We start from the raw sequence: 21,438 nt of genomic DNA on the forward strand, positions 1-21,438 counted from the left end.
AAGTCTAACCACATAACCCCAGTTCAAAGAGTGAAGGTGAGATTCAGAAAAATTTTCCATGTAAAAAAGAAATAAGAAAAGGAGGCAAAACCAAAATGCAACTCAGTGTTAGTCCTGAGCAAAACTGAATTTAGGAAAGTCCGTCTTTGGCCTCTATTCAAATCCCACTTACTACTTGTTCTTTGTTCTCTACAGAAAGGTTATTGTTCTCTGTTATAGCAGTAATTAAAAAAAATTAAAAGTCCTCCCAGGGACATTGTATTTGAGTAGAGCCTAGAAAATGAAAAAACCTTCATGCTCCAATGATGGAATCTGAGGGAAGAAATATATGTTGAACAGAGAGTCTGGCTTACTAACAACTACCACACTCTGCCTTCATGTTTCCATTTTTCTTCATGAATAAAATTCAAAGACAGTGAATGGAAATAAACAAAATACGAAACTCTTCCCTCCCCTCCCTATAACAGCTTCCCAGTTGGCAGCTCTCTTTTCTCGGAAACCACCCTAATAAAGAATGGGTACCATGCCCAGGCCTTTCCAGCTCCTCATGGGCTTTCTGCCTCATCCCTCAAAATTCTCTCAAGGTTTTCTGATTCCCTTTAACTTGCTGCTTCTCCAAGGAGAAGCTATGCCCAATGGTAACTTAAGATATATCTGACCAGTGCAAATGTTGTTAACTTCATTAATTTACTTCTAACTGCCTTTTCTATTTATGAAGGGAGCATCAGAGCTCTGGGAAATAAAACTACAGATAGTTCGACAATAGTAGCAGGATGGCATTTCAAAAGAAGACATTAAAGGAAACTCACCAACAGTGATACTTTTTCCTAATGGTTCTGGGAAGATAATTAAGTTGTTTATCACCTTTGATGCTTATAACCCTAACATAGGTGTTCCCTGGAAACCAATTAAAAATACAGCTGATAAACAGTGTCTCTTAGCTCAACAAATTTACTAATAATTTCAATCCCATTTGGAAAAGAATCTTGTCAGGTCTTTTGACACCAAAAGGCAACTTTCACACTCATTTACACTTCAGCGCCTGTACTGATAAGCACACACAGGGTATTTACTCAGCCTCTCTTGATCTCAATAGAAGTGTCCTCCAGAAAGCTCCCCTTGGCCATTGAATGGTAAGTTTAGTTTCAAAGTATGAATTGTGCTCAGTAGGCTTGGGCTTTCCTTTGAAAGGCAATGGACCAGGATCTCTCTGATGATATCTTTGCCTAATTGTCAGGAAGTAGTGGTGCCTTGAATCTGTGGCCCTAAATTGTAACTTTCAGTGGACATCAGTTGATGATTTTTAGTTTCTTCAAGGACTCATAGAAGCTGGAAAGGGTTCTTTGTGAAAATCTCAGGTGGTAATAGGTGGCTTATGTGGCTGACTTAATAGAAGGTGGGCTCTCACTTGATAAGTTTGGTCAGGACCCACTTGTTTACTTATATACTGAGCAGTTGGTACCCCAAGCCCCCAACCCTGATCCAATCCACATCCATTGACTATCTTTCTGGAAGCTATTGAATATTTATAGGAGGCTTTTTCAATCTGGTTGAAAAGCTCATTGACAAAGTTCCTGATTCTTATGTCTGAAGGCTCACTAGTTCTCTTGTGGGAATGTTTGCTGGTTGATTAGCAGATTGGTTTAGCTCCTTTCATCTGCCTCAGCCTCATTCTGATCTCTCCTCCATGTCTTTAGAGCTATGGTAATTCTCAGGTCACTTTATTTCTCATCAGTTATTCACTCTTCACTTGGGGCAAGAGGTGTGACTTTAGATTCAGGCATTTATCTCCTAGCTCTGCCCTTAAATAGCTTTATGGCTTTAGTCATTCCATGCTCCTCTCTGGACCCTTATTTCCTCATGTCCTTATTTGGAGGGAAAGAATTAGACCAGATTATGTGTGAAGGACCTTTCAGCCCTAAATTTTAGATGATGTTTTTGGCGGATGGCTGATGGCAGATTTTCATATGAAACATTATTTCTTACTACTTCACTCTTTTAAGCAAGTTATTTTGTAATCACTTTCTCATCCAGCCCTCTTGAATGTATAGTTGCATTTAAGAAACTGATTCCTGGCCAGTGTTGCTGCTGTTGAGAGAATGGAGAAGAGAGTGGCATGTGATAAAACTGGAAAGAGAAGTTGGAGCCTTCTAAGAAACCAAGGAAGAATTTTTGACAGGTGGCAGAATCCCTGTGGCTATAAATGTGGAAAACAAGTTAGGAAGAGGTTGGAGTCATTGAATATAGCTCTTTGGGTTAAGAAGCCATTGCAGTGGTCTAGCAAGAGTTAATTGTCTTTTGTATTAGGTGACCATGGAGGTAAAGATAAATGAATGGATTCAAGAGCTATTTGGGAGGTGAGATTTACAGGAGTCAAGGATGACTTTTGTTGTCTGGCTTATGCCATTAGATGCACAGAGGTGTCATTCACCAAGATGTGGTACAAAAGAAGAGGACCAGGGCTTAGATAAGCAGACGATGCATTAAATTCAGTCTTAAATAATTGAGTTTGATACAACTTTGAGACATCCGGTGGAGATACCAAATAGGTATATAGGTCTGGAACTAAGAGGGGAGCTTTGTGCTGGATGTACAAATTTTGGAGTCATCAGCTAATGAACGGCAGTTGAAGCCACACAGAGGTTACCTGGAGGAGAGAACACAGAGTGAAAAGAGAAGAGGGCCTAGGACTAAAGTCAAACTTTAATGGCCAGGTAGAGAAGGATATACTGGCAATGGAAGTGATTATGGAGGTAGAAGGAAAACCAGGAGGGTGCGGTACCAGTGAAATAAGGGACTTATTTCATGAAGAAGGAGTGGTCAATAACATCAACTCTTGTTGAGAGATTAGATGGGGGTAAAAAATGTCCATGTGATTTAACAACATGGAATTAATCCGTGACCTTCGAGCTGCTTTGGTGGAATAATAAGAGTGGAGCCAGGCTGGAGTAGGAAGAAGAGAAACTGGGATGAAATCACAGGGACGATGAGTGTTAAGATCTGTTACAAAATCAGTTTCTGAAGTGGATGAGAGAGATGGAGGAGTAGATCTAGGGGGATTATGGGGTTGTGTGATAATTGTTTTAAAAGGAGAGAGAGACTCAAGCATACATTTATTCAACACATTTATCAGACACTTATCTTATGCTAAGCCCTATGTTAGGCAGAAGAGACGCAGCAAAGAATTTAAAAACCCCTGTTCCAATGGAATCTACATTCTAGTGAGAAGGTGAAGGGACAGAGACAATAAATAAACATATAAATACATAATAAGCCCAGTGGTGATAGTGTATGAGGATGAAAAAAAGTGAAGGAACATGATAGAAACTATCTGAAGTGGGGGAAGTACTATTTTATACAGTGAATGGTCAAGAAAGACCTCTCTGGCGTACGGTTGCCAGATTTCACAAAAAAAGATGAAGGATGCCCAGTCAAATTTGAATTTCAGGTAAACAACAAGTACTTCTCAGTATTAAGTATATCCAATGCAATATTGGGGACATACTTAGGCTAAAACATTATTTGTTGTTTACCCTGGATTTAATCTGGCAAGCCCACTCTGGTCAGATGACATTTTCCATGTTTAATGTCAGTGGAAACTCTCCGGCTAAAGAGACCAGTTGAATATAAAGGAGAGAAGGTAAGCTATACTCGAGAGTGGTCTGAAGCCCCTGAGAATCATTAAGGGATGGGATCCAAAGCCCAGGTGGAGGGGTTTACCCTAGACAGGGGAAGGAAGAGGGGATGCGTGTGGATGGGCAGTGGTTTATAAGCATCGAGGGAGAAGAGGAAGACTTCCTGTGTGATACCTTTGTTGTTTCTCTGGGAGTGGGGTGGAAAGACAGGGGCTGAGAGGCGGAGGTGTGTGGCAGGGAGATGGGTTGGAGGTTGAAGAGAGGGAAGATATGAGAAGAGGAAGAGCATGAGTTGGCATGACAGGTTGAGAGCTCTTATGAATAAGGTTGATTATTCATAATCTCCATTACCCTTATGGAGCACCCTGAAGGTGGGAGCAGAGAAGCTCCATCTACTCCCCCAGTGACCCACTCTACCCCACCAGAGGCTCCTGTAGGGACTACTTGTAGGACTCACTCCCAGCATCTTTGCCCTGGGACTTCTACAGAGAATTGGACCCATTAAGCATTTAAGCTATTTTCCTTTAGATGGAAAAATTGCTGCCACTGTAAAAGCTACTTTAATAGCCCTACTTAGGAAAGGAGATGAAGTTGAAGATAACATCAGAAGAACCATTTATGAAGCATCTAATTTTGACACACAAACTCCATCTTCACAGCCAGAAGTAAACTGGAGATCTGGCAGTTAACCAGCTAATTTGAAAAATATTGACAGCCAGTCTGCATAGATAACACATTGAACTTGACTTTTGGGTTTTTGGCTTTTGTCTCTATTGTGTTTAGGTTTCTGCCTTTTACATCCTCCTTCAGTGTGGCATCTTTCCTTGTTTTAGTTGCACACAGTGCTTTTAAGAAAGAGGCAAATGATTTTCAACAAGTTAAAACATGTTTTATTCACTATTAACACTTTTCATGTTATAATCATATTGTTGCCTTCTTAACAAGCATAATAATTGCTTTGCATTATTTCATTTATATGCAGAACATTTTTACAACATGTGTTTTCATGTTTCATAAACATAAGGCTGAATACAGAGCCCCTTTCCAGAGGGAGAGTAACTAAGGCGAGGGTAACCTTCTTTCCTGTGAAGATTAGCTCAGTAGGCCATTACGCAGTGCTCCTATCCGTGCAAATCAAGAGCTCAGCAGGCAGCAGCATTTAGTGACATGTCCCTTCCACGTATGACCACTTGAGTGCACGTGAGATCAGCGGCCAGCAGGAGACATGTAAATGTTCACCAACAGTGAAAAGACAGATTTGAGGTGGGGGATGGGGGGGAGTTCTGTGCAAAGGGCCCCACTCTTCCCTCCTCCAGGATGAGAGCAGCACTGAAAACCTTCAGAGGCACACTTCTAGTACCATCTCTGGGTGAATTTAAATACAGAGAAGAAGCTATCTGTAAGAAAACCTTTAATCAGTGACTTAGAACTTAAAAAAAAGGGTTGGGGGAGGGAGAGATCAGGATGGGGAAATTTGATAGTCAAATATTTGATATTTGGTCTCCTTGGCTTCCTTGGGTCCTGTCCTCTGTAGACCTTTCCCTGGATACATTTTTTACATGATGTAGAACTGAGTTTCCACCTATTATCTGTAACCATCTCATACAAATGCAGCTTTAGGCAGAAGTAAGTCTTCTGGAGTTTGTGGAGTGAATGAGGGAGCAGAGGGAAATTTTCTCCAGGCCAGATGTTAGGAAATGTTGTCTTACATGTGAGAGAGAAAGACTGGTCCTCTGCCAGCTTTCTGGGTGTTTCTATACAAAATCACTCTGGTTGATCAAAATCCTATGAGGAATTGCTGCCTGGTTGTGACTGGGATCTTTGTATCTTTCATAGAGTCAGAGAATTCCGATGTGAAAGAGACCTGAATAAGAACCTTCTCCAGTGTTCCTGAGATGGCGTACTGGACTACGCTGGTAGGTCACAATCACTTGTGAACAAAGTGTCAAAGTTTTGCACATCAGAAGGGATTAAAGATTATCCTTAGGTTAATGTCACATTCCCTCACTTGCATTTTGATATGTTTTCTTGCCTGGGTGACAAAGTGAAGGTGCCACTTCCTATAGCCTGTGTGTATCTGTGACTGCGGGCTGTGCTTGTGAACAATATCTACCATGAAGATATAGAGGAATAAAGGTTGAGAATTCAGTCACCATTAGCATATGGCTGTCTCACATCCACAGGCCCGCTGGCAGGGTCTAGATTCTGCTGCAGTGTTAGCAACACCCCTTCCAAGTACTTGGGGATGTGGCCTCAGAGATCTAACAGGCAGCCTATGGTTTTGTACTTTTACCCGAGTGGTGGGTAGTAGCAGAGACCAACTACCCTTGACCTCTGTCTTCCAGCCCTTGGACAAGAAAAAGGATGGCATTGGTTTGGGGAGGATTGTAAACCGTATATCCCAACCCTGTCTTTAGGAGAAGATCCCATTAAATGTCACCACTTACCCTAAGACATGGGAGTAAAGCAAACTCTGTTGTGTACCATCTCTTGTGTTGCACAGATAAAATGAAGTGGAGAATGGTCCAATTAATTAGAGCATATGAGGAACTTGGAAAATTAAGGCCAAGATCCATATATTCCTCTTATAAGCAGGCTTGTTTATAAAAACTTTACTGCTCCATTTTATTTTAAATTTGTAGATAGCATATCAGAGACAGAAAATTCAGCTTCCACTTTCTTAGTAAAAATTTCAGCTCTGTCCCTTGCCAAAAAGACCTGCTATTACTTAACTGCTATTTCAAGGACAATTTAAAATAAAGTAAAACAAACATAACACAGACACATATACAAAACAAGAAACAAAAGCTCATATTTATTCTGTGTATCAGAGCACATCAATACATCTTTCTTTCACATACGTCACTTTATAGTTTTTAACATTCAATTCTGATTTACTTGCAAGAGTAACGTATGAGATTTAAATAATTTACTTTAGAATATAAGTTATCAGCTGAATAAGTAGAGGTTACTCATTGGATAAAAATGAATTTTCCCCTTTGAGAGTATCCATTAGATGTTGCCTTGTACATTCAATTAACAGTTCTTTCTAAACTCATGCAATAAATCAATTTTCAAATGATGATGTTGACTGCATTACAGGAGGTATATTACTTCTCTCTCTGTATATCTACCAAGTGTTAAATACATTGAGAGCTTAGAAGCTAAAACCAATATAGTTAGGTCATTTATATTTGATAAATAATGAAAATAATCCTCTATATTTAGACCAAGTCTTATGGTTGACAAAGCACTTTATCATGTATTATCTTCCTTGGACCTTACAAAAGACCATAGAAAAAGGAATCACTAAACAAATTATGTAACATCCAGGCAATGGAGTATTTTGCAACCATTAAAACAGTATCATGGGGACTTCCCTGGTGGTCTAGTGGGTAAGACTCCGAGCTCCCTATGCAGGGGGCCTGGGTTCGATCCCTGGTTGGGGAACTAGATCCTGCATCCATGCCACAATTAAGAAGTCTGCAAGCCATAACTAAAGATCCCGCATGCCGCAACAAAGATCCTGTATGGTGCAGCTAAGACCTGGCACAGCCTAAAAAAACAAAACAAAACAGGACCATTAGGAACCAAGACGGTGGAGTAGAAGGACATGCTCTCACTCCCTCTTGCGAGAATGCCAGAATCACAACTAGCTGCTGGACAATCATCGACAGGAAGATACTGGAACTCACCAAAAAAGATACCCCACATCCAAAGACAAAGGAGAAGCCACAGTGAGACGGTAGGAGGGGCGCACTCACAGTAAAATCAAAACCCATAACTGCTGAGTGGGTGACTCAGACTGGAGAACACTTGTACCACAGAAGTCCACCCACTGGAGTGAAGGTTCTGAGCCCCACGTCAGGTTCCCAACCTGGGGGTCAGGCAACAGGAGGAAGAATTCCTAGAGAATCAGACTTTGAAGGCTAGTGAGATTTGATTGCAGGGTTTCAACAGGACTGGAGGAAACAGAGACTCCACTCTTGGAGGGCACACACAAAGTAGTGTGAGCATAGGGACCCAGGGGAAGGAGCAGTGACCTGAGGGGAGACTGAACCAGACCTACTTGCTAGTGTTGGAGGGTCTCCTGCAGAGGTGGGTGGTGGCTGTGGCTCACCGTGAGGACAAGGACACTGGCAGCAGAAGTTCTGGGAAGTACTCCTTGGCGTGAGCCCTCCCAGAGTCCGCCATTAGACCCACAAAAGAGCCCAGGTAGGCTCCAGTGTTGGGTTGCCTCAGGCCAAACAACCAACTGGGAGAGAACCCAGCCCCACCCATCAGCAGTCAAGCGGATTAAAGTTTTACTGAGCTCTGCGCACCAGAGCAACAGTCAGCTCTACCCACCACCAATCCCTCCCATCAGGAAACTTGCACAAGCCTCTTAGACAGCCTCATCCACCAGAGGGCAGAGAGCAGAAGCAAGAAGAACTACAATACTGCAGCCTGTGGAAAAAAAACCACATTCACAGAAAGAGAGACAAGATGAAAAGGCAGAGGGCTATGTACCAGATGAAGGAACAAGATAAAGCCCCAGAAAAACAACTAAATGAAGTGGAGATAGGCAACCTTCCAGAAAAAGAATTCAGAATAATGATAGTGAAGATGATCGAGGACCTCGGAAAAAGAATGGAGGCAAAGATTGAGAGGATGCAAGAAATGTTTAACAAAGACCTAGAAGAATTAAAGAACAAACAAACAAAGATGAACAATACAATAACTGAAATGAAAACTACACTAGAAGGAATCAATAGCAGAATAACTGAGGCAGAAGAACGGATAAGTGACCTGGAAGACAAAATGGTGGAATTCACTGCTGAGGAACAGAATGAAGAAAAAAGAATGAAAAGAAATGAAGACAGCCTAAGAGACCTCTGGGGAAACATTAAATGCAACAACATTCACATTATAGGGGTCCCAGAAGGAGAAGAGAGAGAGAGAAAGGACCTGAGAAAATATTTGAAGAGGTTATAGTCGAAAACTTCCCTAACATGGGAAAGGAAACAGCCGCCCAAGTCCAGGAAGTGCAGAGAGTTCCATACAGGATAAACCCAAGGAGAAACATGCTGAGACACATAGTAATCAAACTGGCAAAAATTAAAGACAAAGAAAAATTATTGAAAGCAGCAAGGGAAAAACAACAAATAATATACAAGGGAACTCCCGTAAGGTTAACAGATGATTTCTCGGCAGAAACCCTACAAAACAGAAGGGAGTAGCATGATATACTTAAAGTGATGAAAGGGAAGAACCTACAACCAAGATTACTCTACCCGGCAAGGATCTCATTCAGATTCAATGGAGAAATCAAAAGCTTTACAGACAAGCAAAGGCTAAGAGAATTCAGTGCCACCAAACCAGCTCTACAACAGTTGCTAAAGGAACTTCTCTAAGTGGGAAACACAAGAGAAGAAAAGGACCTATGAAAACGAACCCAAAACAATTAAGAAAATGGTCATAGGAGCATACATATCGATAATTACCTTAAACGTGAATGGATTAAATGCCCCAACCAAAAGACACAGGCTTGCTGAGTGGATACAAAAACAAGACCCATATATATTCTGTCTACAAGAGACCCACTTCAGACCTAGGGACACATACAGACTGAAAGTGAGGGGATGGAAAAAGATATTCCATGCAAATGGAAATCGAAAGGAAGCTGGAGTAGCAATACTCATCTCAGATAAAATAGACTTTAAAATAAAGAATGTTACAAGAGACAAGGAAGGACATTACATAATGATCAAGGGATCAATCCAAGAAGAAGATATAACAATTATAAATATATATGCACCCAACATAGGAGCACCTTAATACATAAGGCAACTGCTAATAGCTATAAAAGAGGAAATCGACAGTAACACAATAATAGTGGGGGACTTTAACACCTCACTTACACCAATGGACAGATCATCCAAAATGAAAATAAATAAGGAAACAGAAGCTTTAAATGACATAATAGACCAGGTAGATTTAATTGATATTTATAGGACAGTCCATCGAAAAACAGCAGATTACATGTTTTTCGCAAGTGCGCACAGAATATTCTCCAGGATAGATCACATCTTGGGTTACAAATCAAGCTACAGCAAACTTAAGAAACTTGAAATCATATCAAGCATCTTTTCTGACCACAACGCTATGAGATTAGAAATGAATTACAGGGAAAAAAACGTAAAAAACACAAACACATGGAGGCTAAACAATACGTTACTAAATAACCAAGAGATCACTGAAGAAATCAAAGAGAAAATCAAGAAATACCTGGAGACGAATGACAGTGAAATCAGGACGATCCAAAACCTATGGAATGCAGCAAAAGCAGTTCTAAGAGGGAAGTGTATAGCTATAGAAGCCTACCTCAAGAAACAAGAAATATCGAAAATACACAATCTAACCTTACACCTAAACGAACTAGAGAAAGAAGAACAAAGAAAACCCAAAGTTGGCAGAAGGAAAGAAATCATAAAGAACAGAGCAGAAATAAATAAATATAAACAAAGAAAACAGTAGCAAAGATCAATAAAACTAAAAGCTGGTTCTTTGAGAAGATAAACAAAATTGATAAACCATTAGCCAGACTGATCAAGAAAAAGAGGGAGAGGACTCAAATCAATAAAATTAGAAGTGAAAGAGGAGAAGTTACAACAGACACTGCAGAAATACAAAGCATCCTAAGAGACTACTACAAGCAACTCTATGCCAATAAAATGGACAACCTGGAAGAAATGGACAAGCTCTTAGAAAGGTATAACCTTCCGAGACTGAACCAGGAAGAAATAGAAAATATGAACAGACCAATCACAAGTAATGAAATTGAAACTGTGATTAAAAATCTTCTAACAAACAAAAGTTCAGGACCAGATGGCTTCACAGGTGAATTCTATCAAACATTTAGAGAAGAGCTAAAATACCCATCCTTCTCAAGCTCTTCCAAAAAATTGCAGAGGAAGGAACACTCCCAAACTCATTCTATGAGGCCATCATCACCCTGATACCAAAACCAGACAAAGATACTACCAAAAAAGAAATTTACAGACCAATATCACTGATGAATATAGATGCAAAAATCCTCAACAAAATACTAGCAAACAGAATCCACCAACACATTAAAAGGATCATACACCATGATCAAGTGGGATTTATCCCAGGGATGCAAGGATTCTTCAATACACGTAAATCAATCAATGTGATAAACCATATTAACAAATTGAAGAATAAAAACCATATGATCATCTCAATATATGCAGAAAAAGCTTTTGACAAAATTCAACACCCATTTATGATAATAACTCTCTAGAAAGTGGGAATAGAGGGAGCCTATCTCAACATAATAAAGGGCATATATGACAAACCCACAGCAACATCATTCTCACTGGTGAAAAACTTAAAGCATTTCCTCTAAGATCAGGAACAAGACAAGGATGTCCCCTCTCACCACTATTATTCACATAGTTTTGGAAGTCCTAGCCATGACAATCAGAGAAGAATAAGAAATAAAAGGAATACAAATTGGAAAAGAAGAAGTAAAACTGTCACTGTTTGCAGATGACATGATACTATACATAGAGAATCCTAAAGATGCCACCAGAAAACTACTAGAGCTAATCAATGAATTTGGTAAAGTTGCAGGATACAAAATTAATGCACAGAAATCTCTTGCATTCCTATACACTAACAATGAAAGATCAGAAAGAGAAATTAAGAAAAGAATCCCATTCACCATTGCAACAAAAAGAATAAAATACTTAGGAGTAAACCTACCTAAGGAGGTAAAAGACCTGTACTCAGAAAACTATAAGACACTGATGAAAGAAATTAAAGATGATACCAACAGATGGAGCGATATACCATGTTCTTGGATTGGAAGAATCAACATTGTGAAAATGACTATACTACCCAAAGCAATCTCCACATTCACTGCAATCCCTATCAAATTACCAATGGCACTTTTTACAGAACTAGAACAAAAAAATCTTAAAATTTGTATGGAGACACAAAAGACACCAAATAGCCAAAGCAGTCTTGAGGGAAAAAAAACGGAGCTGGAGGAATCAGACTCCCTGATTTCAGATTATACTACAAAGCTACAGTAATCAAGACAATATGGTGCTGACACAAAAACAGAAACATAGGGCCTCCCTGGTGGCGCAGTGGTTGAGAGTCCGCCTGCCGATGCAGGGGATACGGGTTCGTGCCCCGGTCTGGGAGGATCCCATGTGCCGCGGAGCGGCTGGGCCCGTGAGCCATGGCTGCTAAGCCTGTGCGTCCGGAGCCTGTGCTCCGCAACGGGAGAGGCCACAACAGTGAGAGGCCCGCGTACAGCAAAAAAAAAAAAAAAAAAAAACAGAAACATAGATCAATGGAACAAGATAGAAAGTGCAGAGATAAACCCACGCACCTATGGTCAACTTATCTATGGCAGAGGAGGCAAGGATATACAATGGAGAGAAGCCAGTCTCTTCAATAAGTGGTCCTTGGAAAACTGGACAGCTACAGGTAAAAGAATAAAATTAGAACACTCCCTAACACCGTACACAAAAATAAACTCAAAATGGATTAGAGACCTAAATGTAAGACCAGACACTATAAAACTCTTAGAGGAAAACATAGGAAGAACACTCTTCGACATACACCACAGCAAGATCTTTTTTAATCCACTTCTTAGAGTAATGGAAGTAAAAACAAAAATAAACAAATGGGACCTAATGAAACTTCAAAGCTTTTGCACAGCAAAGGAAACCATAAACAAGACGAAAAGACAACCCTCAGAATGGGAGAAAATATTTGCAAATGAATCAATGGACAAAGGATTCATCTCCAAAATATATAAACAGCTCATGCAACTCGATATTAAAAAAACAAACAACCCAATCAAAAAATGGGCAGAAGATCTAAATAGACATTTCTCCAAAGAAGACATACAGATGGCCAAGAAGCACAGGAAAAACTGCTCAATATCACTAATTATTAGAGAAATGCAAATCAAAACTACAATGAGGTATCATGCAAATCAAAACTACAGTGAGGTATCACCTCACACCAGTTAGAATGAGTATCATCAGAAAATCTACAAACAACAAATTCTGGAGAGGCTGTGGAGAAAGGGGAACCCTCTTGCACTGTTCGTGGCAATGTAAATCGATACAACCACTATACAGAACAGTATGGAGGTTCTTTAAAAAACTAAAAATAGAATTACCATAGATCCAGCAATCCCACTACTGGGCATATACCCAGAGAAAACCATAATTCAAAAAGACGCATACACCCCAATGTTCATTGTAGCAGAATTTACAATAGCCAGGTCATGGAAGCAACCTAAATGCCCACTGACAGACGAATGGATAAAGAAGATGTGGTACATATATACAATGGAATATCACTTAGCCATAAAAAGGAACGAAATTGGGTCATTTGTAGAGATGGGGATGGATCTAGAGACTGTCATACAGAGTGAAGTAAGTCAGAAAGAGAAAAAGAAATATCATATATTAACGTATATATGTGGAACTTAGAAAAATGATACAGATGAACTGGTTTTCAGGGCAGAAATTGAGACACAGATGTAGAGAACAAACGTGTGGACACCAAGGGGGGAAAGCGGCGGGGGGTGTGGGTGGGGGTGTGATGAATTGGGAGATTGGGATTGACATGTATACACTGATGTGTTTAAAATTGATCACTAATAAGGACCTCCTGTATAAAAAAATAAATAAAATTTAAAAAAAACAGGATCAGTATGAAGTGGAATGATGTCATATTGTAAAGGAAAAAGTTATAGAACAACATGTACAGCATGAATCATTTTTATTAAAAATTATAAAGTGTGACCCTTACATATATTTATGTAAAAATATATTATGTATTGGTATGAGCCTAGAAAAATATGCTTCAAGTTCTGGGATGGTATTAGAGGGGTAGAGAAGGAACACTACCACGCCTATTTGTATCTACTTCAGAAAGCACAGTTAAATTATGAGTGATTTAACTATTTTATGTCTTTTTGCATTTTTCAAATGGAAAACTTTAAAAAATAGTGTCTTCATTTTGAGGATGAAAAAGCAAGGCTCGGAGATTTTAAATGACTCTTGCAAAGCCATGCTGCTTACTCCTAGAATCCAGGCCTCCTGATTCTCTAGCAGCTGCTTTGGCTACAGTATGCCCAGAACAGATCATCTGAACTGTTGACTAGGTTGGGAAATATTCACAAGCTTCAAACTCTACCCTTTGGTGTTCTTTCACCTTAAGACTTCTTGGTCTACAGCAACCGTGTTTTAGCCTATTTAGCGTATTAAAATATAAAATAAAAGCTGCTAACTGCCTGTATTTTCTTTCTGGGAAGAAGGCAGCCTACTTGAGTATGTCCGGATGGAAATCCGGAAGTTTGTGTTCCTACACGAGTTGTACATGTTGGGTGAACCACCAAACACTGTATCTCAGTTTCCTCACCTGTGAAAATATTGTGCTGACCTACTTTCTCGGGATAGCTGGGTGGGCTACTTCATGATTTAAAACTGCTTTGAAAATACAAAGCTTCATTGAAATTGTTTGTCAAGAGTTCCTCCTGTCTTAAAGCTTCCTTCCTTCTCATGCCCTTCTCTGGCATATAAGCCCTATAGGCTTGGTATTTTTCTAAACTAAAAGTCTACAAAATTAAGCAGTCATTTTCAAGTCAAAAATATGTCCTCTGGTATTTGGTTCAAATGAGAATGGAGTCATTCTTTCTCTTAAACCTGAATGCAAAATGTGTGTGTGTATGCGTGCGTGCACTTGTGTATTTAACACAATCAAGCAGAAGCCCATTGGGCCTGGATGTAGCTTGGGATGCTAGCATCATGTGGGCACTTCTCTGGCTTCACATGGCATTGTGAGGCTTCACATCACCTGGACAGTAAGAATTAGTAGTACAGCCTAAAGAGGGGAGGCAGAAAATGTTTTCTCTTCTTCTATCTCCCCTTGTTCACCTTCCCTGCCTGTCTCATGATTGTACTCTGTGCCAGTCTATGGGGGAAGTAGAGGCAAAGTATCATAAAGCATGACAGCACTAAGAAGAAGAAAAAGGGAATTCCTTGGCAGTCCAGTGTTTAGGACTCGGTGCTTTCACTGTCCAGGGCCCGGGTTCAATCCCTGGTAGGGGAACTAAGATCCCACAAGCCACATGTCATGGCCAAAAAAAAGAAAAAGAAAAAAAGATCAGGGAAGGGAAGCTGAGGGTTTGCATGAGCTGCTTTCATCAACTAAAATATGTTGAGTGAAAGGAAAAGCCTCCACTGAGAGCAGAGTGCCTCTTTCTTCCACCCCACCTCCCACCCTGAAAGGGTCAAGGGATGATGAGAAGGAGATGTGGGTGGTCACATTGTAGATCCACTCCCATGGAACACTTTAAACACGGGTGTGGCATAGATCTGAGGAATGTGAACCTTCTAAGTTATAGCTGGAATCTCCTCAATTGCTCCCTCTTCTTTCATATATGAATATTTTCAAAATTTTCTCAGTGTTGATCTTGAGTTTTTGGTTAGTAAAAATGTCTTTCTCCAAGTATATTGTACTTTCCTTGGGCCATAAACATCCTGTAACTCTCCCAATACCTACACCTGTGCTCTGTGTGTAGCAGGCAATTCAGAATGATTAAAGAAAATAGTTCTACATGCTGTCCAGCGTGTGTCAACTGTTCTGCGATTCTGGGATGGTATCTCCAGACTCCTGCTAGCTTATTCCGGCAATGTGTATGGTTTTTGTTTAGGAGGGTTTCTTTGGTTAATGATCATCCCTGGGACATTCATGAAGACCCCACAAAACCCATTTTAAGAAAAAGAGAACCAGTTCTTTTTCCTCTCCAAGATGCTCTCAGATTCTTTTAAGTTGTGTTTTCGTAGATTTTTGAGGAAGAAAGGAATCTCCATGGTCTTCTCGCCCAGTCACTCACTGGGTTTCCAAAATCCCTCCCCAACTTCTCCATGAGGTGGGCTCCCAGCCTCTGGTTGAAGCCTTCCAGAGACAGGCAGCTCTTTCCTTCTTTGAACAGCTCTGACAGAAAGGACTCTACCATGTTGTGTGGACACAAGTCCACCCTGGAGTTCTGCCTCCCATGACCTGGGAGAATAAGCTGGATCGCTCTTGAAGATGACTCTCACGGGTTTCCTCCATCTCAGAAGCCATCCTCAAGTCTTTTCTCCTACTCGCTGAACAGTCTTCCTTCCTTCCAAAAGAGAGCTGCTTGGCTGCTGCCGGTGTCATGCCTTGTGGGACAGAGATGAAGCCCTCTGACTCCTGGAACCCAAGCAGGCCTGTTTGTGGAAGAAATGTGAGCATTCACACCTTCTTGCCTTTGTATCCGAGGAGCCCATGCCCAGTCCTCCTGCTGAGGGCGGACACTCAGGGCGTGTGCCCACCCTCCTTCCCTCCATCCGCATGTGCCCTGGAAGGCAGGCCAGTGCTTGCACCCTCTCTGAGGCCTGAGCAAGAGCGAGGCTTGGCGTGATGACTGAGGATAAGAACACTCATAGCCCTGCTTCTTATACCACAGCCCCTACCGTAGGAGCTCATTGTTCCAAGTATAAGGAGAACCATGTTTTCCTCTAACATAAGACCTAAGTTTAATCTAACTAGTTAGAATAATTACAGTGTCCCCGGGTATGGTGCCCCTCATGATGTGGGACCATCATGTTCTTTGTCACTGGAGATGCTCATAAAGACAGCCGGAGGAAACAAACCAGGACTGAATAAAGCCAGGCTAGTGGGAGTTTTGTTTCTCATTTTGTTTTAAAGTTAGTCATAGAATTATGGCCTAGGGAGATTAAAGCACCTAACACATCACCGACTCCATTCCTTGACTAATGAAGGAGAAATAAGGTAGTATATTCTATTTGCTTTGGGTTCAGGTGGTAAACGTTTTGATTTAGGATGGTTTGTGTAAAGCTAAGCTGGACATATTCAAGTGTACCTTCCATGAACTATCCTGTAATCTTTGATTCTGGGAGAAACATGTTCAGAATTATCCAGGGCTGGAGCTACCTAGATCAGGAAATGAAAGTGCTAGCCTGTAACATTCAGTCAACCTGATTCCCCCAGTGTCTTCTCATTGGCCTCTCAGGCTGGATCTCTCTCTGGGCCTGGCTGTGTTCCCTGGCAGCAAAGCCAGGTAAGTGGTGAGTAGTTAAAAAGTTTCCTACCTGCCCCATTTGGACACATTTGCACAAACTGGGTCTTCAGCTATAAGAACAAATGCCAACAAATGACCTCCAACATTCGCACAACAAATAAAACTCAAACGTGTAGTGTAAGGTCTTTTGCCTTTGGTACATTTCCTTCCCTCCCCCCTTCACCAGGCATTGTGCTGGGCACTGGGGCTGCAGAATGAACAAGGTCTGGGCTGTGCCTTGTTCTCACAGTCGAGATGGGATGAAGAATCAGCTATGAAAATCCAGTGTGCTGACTGCTGGAACAGAGGGCGCTGAGGCACACTGGGGGGGTGGGGGTGGAGGAGGGTTGAAGGGCTGGGGTGATGAGGGTGGGATGGAAGGCTTTGAGGAGACCTGATCCTGAAACTGAAACTCTAAAGATGAGTAGGAGTCAGCCTGATGCTTGAAGTAAAGAGGGACATTAAGGGCAGAGGGAATAGCATATGCAAAGGCACTGCCAGAGAGGTAGGGAGAAAATCAGGAACGAGGGATGGCACAGGAAAGCTAGGAATAACAATGTCACATGGCACAGGGTCAAGTAATGTCGGGACGGGACAGTATTTCCTGGCTACCAGGAGACCCTGAGCCTCCGGACCCTGCCTGCAGACCTCTAGCAGTTGGAGCATCAATTGCATGGAAGTGCATAGAGTTGGGGGAGACCTGGGAGACCCTCAAGTCCAGCCTTCCTCCCATTGTGGGAACTTTCCTATGGCCTTCTGACTGGGGCCTTTCAACCTAAACCTCATCACTTCCAGAGTTGGGGAGTCCCACCAAATCTCAAGGCCAAGCCAGCTTCAGTGGTTCTCATTTACACAGACAGGAGTTGGGGCCAGATATTTAAGAACAGATAGCCTTGATTGTGTGTGCCTACCTTAACTTCAGAATGTGGCTTTCCCCATCTACTGGAACTGCTCTTTACTCATCTTGGGATCATAGTACCTGATAGTTACAACAGCTACCATTTATTGAAACCTGTTATGTACCAGACACTACAACAGTGTCAGAGGCTTTATGTATGTTTTCTCATTTAATCTTCCCAGCAATCTTTTTGAGGTAGGTGTACAGATACGGTTCTTTGTTTTGGCAAACTACAGACACTGATTCAGCTAACTTATGCAAAAACATGATCTATTGGCAGAACATGGGGTAGCTCATAAAACTGAAGAAACTGAAAAACCAGGCCCCAAGAAGGACAGCAGCCTGGTAGCTCAGGAAATTCTGGCATCAGGAACTGATGGACAGTCCCTTCATGATGTCATTTTCAGAAGGAATCAACTCCAACCATTTCCCATCCTTGGGTCACCCCACTCAGGTTTAAAATTCCAGGGAGGCAAAGTTTGATTGTCCAGGGATAGGCAGGCCACCATGATTGACACGAGGACTCTACTTGACTTGGAGGAAATCAAGGTGATTTTCCTAGAGCAGGGAGAGCGAATTCTGAGTGGACATAACAGCTGTCCATTAGCACCGGTGACATCATCCCTGTTTACAGACCAGGAAACTGCAACTCAGAGAGGCCAAGCAAATCTCCCAGGGTTACACAGACAATAAATGGCATAGTCAGGGTTTCAACATAGACTCTCCTGACTCCAAAGTCCAGGTACTTCCCATTCCTCCTTGCTGCCTGTTTGCCTGAACTGCATATGGATATTGATATTTAGAGTCAAGCTATGCCTGGTAGGTGGAAACTTTGCTGTCAGTCCTGTGTCTGGGTCAGTCTCCATTAGTTCCCATCCCAGTCTTAGGGGATGGCTCCAGAAACATCTTTCTGTCCCCTCACATGAGCCTATTTTGCTGTGAGGAAGTAGCCATGCTCTGTTTGCCCTAGTAGGAGACAAGGGAATAGTAAAACACACCCCATCCCTCCAACGTCTCCAATGTTTTGCCCTTGGGAGCAACACACAATATTCCCTTCTCTACATGCTGACCTTCTAAATATTTGAAAAGAGCTATCTGTGCCACCCAGATCTTCTCTTCACAAAGCTAAATATTCCCATTCCTTTAACAATTCCTCATACTGCTGTCCCATATGACAACATGGGGATAATTTCCATATGTTGGCTAATTCTCCAAAACTTACATCAGATGAGAATCTGGCCCTGTATGAAAAGAAACTCTTTCCACTTGCTTTCTCTTTCTGATTCATTAGATTTCATATAAACCTTTCTGATGACTACCTGCTGTTTTCTAATTCAGCTGCAACCCAATATGACTCACTAGGCAAAATTCTTATTCTTTAGTCTTCGTTTATCATTTCCCACCAACCCAGGGCCCTGAAAAGCACCCTTCAGGAGCCATAGCCAATGGGCAATATATGTCCACTAAAAATGCCAAATGTTGATTCTTTGCCATGTTCCAGTTTATATATGGTCATATGACTCTTTAAAATCAAGGTTTTTGTTCAATGTAAATAACTTTAAGTTTGAACAGCTGTAATCACATCCTCCAAAGAAAATGCCCTGGAACATGGTTGAGGGTGTTGTATGCCAGATTCTCCTCCTAAAATCTCTTTAATTGTTCTTTACATTTTTCAAAAAGGAAAGTAGAGATTTGAAAATTGTTTTGAGGTTTTGAACATTTACAGGGCATTTCCTCATAAAGACATTAGTTGCCCTGTTCCTGAAACAAAGTGTCTGATTATATAAATAGTCATGGAACCTCCAAATTTGTGTTGGAAGAAAGGGAAAAGAAGGAGAATTGCAAATGTAGGGAAAGAAGTTTAGGATCTTTCTGGTCTGAATCTTACAGCTGGGCAGCTTGGAAGACTGGAGCTGGCACTTTATAGAATTAAATAAATACCGGAGGAGCTGGACTGAATGACTCCATATCCTAGGCTCAGCGTGTGACCAGCCCAGTGAAACATTCCCATCCTCTTGCTCTTCAGAACATGGTTCAAAATTCACCATTTATGATTTGCGCATCATAGAAAATGAACTGAACTCAAACAGTGGCACTTATTGTTGGCTCTGCCATCAGTGAACTATCTATCTTTGAACAAATTACTACCTGAATTTGAAGCCCTTTTCCATGGAACCATTGGTCAGTGAGCATCTCTTTAGAGAGATGATCATTAAGGATGAGTCTGTGGTAAGAGGAAGGAGCAGTTTCTATTGCTATATTGTGTTATTCCACCCGGAACAAAGGGAGAGAAAGTTTCTCCCAGTTCTCTGCTTCACTGGACTTAGTATATGCAGGCTGAAGAATGAATTGCTAAACGAAGCAGGTAGCTTCTGTGGTCACTGGTCATCAGGTTTATGGAATGTAGAAACTCACAAGTGGAAGCCTCGTTAGGAATCATCTGGGCAAACCTTTTTTTTTTTTTTTTAAGGATATTATTAGTTTCTGCTTTATAACAAAGTGAATCAGTTATACATATACATCTGTTCCCATATCCCTTCCCTCTTGTGTCTCCCTCCCTCCCACCCTCCCTATCCCACCCCTCCAGGCGGTCACAAAGCACCGAGCTGATCTCTCTGTGCTATGCGGCTGCTTCCCACTATCTATCTACCTTACGTTTGGTAGTGTACATATGTCCATGCCTCTCTCTCGCTTTATCACAGCTTACCCTTCCCCCTCCCCATATCCTCAAGTCCTTTCTCAAGTAGGTCTGTGTCTTTATTCCTGTTATACCCCTAGGATCTTCATGACTTTTTTTTTCTTAAATTCCATATATATGTGTTAGCATACGGTATTTATCTCTCTCTTTTTCTGACTTAATTCACTCTGTATAACAGACTCTAAGTCTATCCACCTCATTACAAATAGCTCAATTTCATTTCTTTTTTTTTTTTTTTTTTTTTTTTTGCGGTATGCGGGCCTCTCACTGTTGTGGCCTCCCCCGTTGCGGAGCACAGGCTCCGGATGCGCAGGCCCAGCGGCCATGGCTCACGGGCCCAGCCGCTCCGCGGCATATGGGATCCTCCCAGACCGGGGCACGAACCCGTATCCCCTGCATCGGCAGGCGGACTCTCAACCACTGCGCCACCAGGGAGGCCCCAATTTCATTTCTTTTTATGGCTGAGTAATATTCCATTGTATATATGTGCCACATCTTCTTTATCTATTCATCCGGTGATGGACACTTAGGTTGTTTCCATCTCTGGGCTATTCTGAATAGAGCTGCAATGAACATTTTGGTACATGTTTCTTTTTGAATTATGGTTTTCTCAGGGTATATGCCTAGTAGTGGGATTGCTGGGTCATATGGTAGTTCTATATGTAGTTTTTTAAGGAACCTCCATACTGTTCCCCATAGTGGCTGTACCAATTCACATTCCCACCAGCAGTGCAAGAGTGTTCCCTTTTCTCCACACCCTCTCCAGCATTTATTGTTTCTAGATTTTTTGATGATGGCCATTCTGACTGGTGTGAGATGATATCTCATTGTAGTTTTGATTTGCATTTCTCTAATGATTAATGATGTTGAGCATTCTTTCATGTGTTTGTTGGCAGTCTGTATATCTTCTTTGGAGAAATGTCTATTTAGGTCTTCTGCCCATTTATGGATTGGGTTGTTTGTTTTTTTGCTATTGAGCTGCATGAGCTGCTTATAAATTTTGGAGATTAATCCTTTGTCAGTTGCTTCATTTGCAAATATTTTCTCCCATTCTGAGGGT

At 41.4% G+C, this 21,438-nt stretch overlaps 1 protein-coding gene across 1 annotated transcript in view; it reads left to right on the forward strand.

Moving 5' to 3' along the window:
- Positions 1-21,438, forward strand: part of MTERF1 (mitochondrial transcription termination factor 1) — a 462,335-nt gene that overhangs the window by 361,315 nt on the left and 79,582 nt on the right. The window contains exon 7 of the transcript XR_014294933.1: positions 5,472-5,551. The gene's annotated coding sequence lies outside the window, so the exon portion shown is untranslated. The remainder of the gene's footprint in view (positions 1-5,471; positions 5,552-21,438) is intronic.

Source organism: Mesoplodon mirus, assembly GCF_964341445.2.
Source record: "Mesoplodon mirus genome assembly, chromosome: 9".
NCBI lineage: Eukaryota > Metazoa > Chordata > Mammalia > Artiodactyla > Ziphiidae > Mesoplodon > Mesoplodon mirus.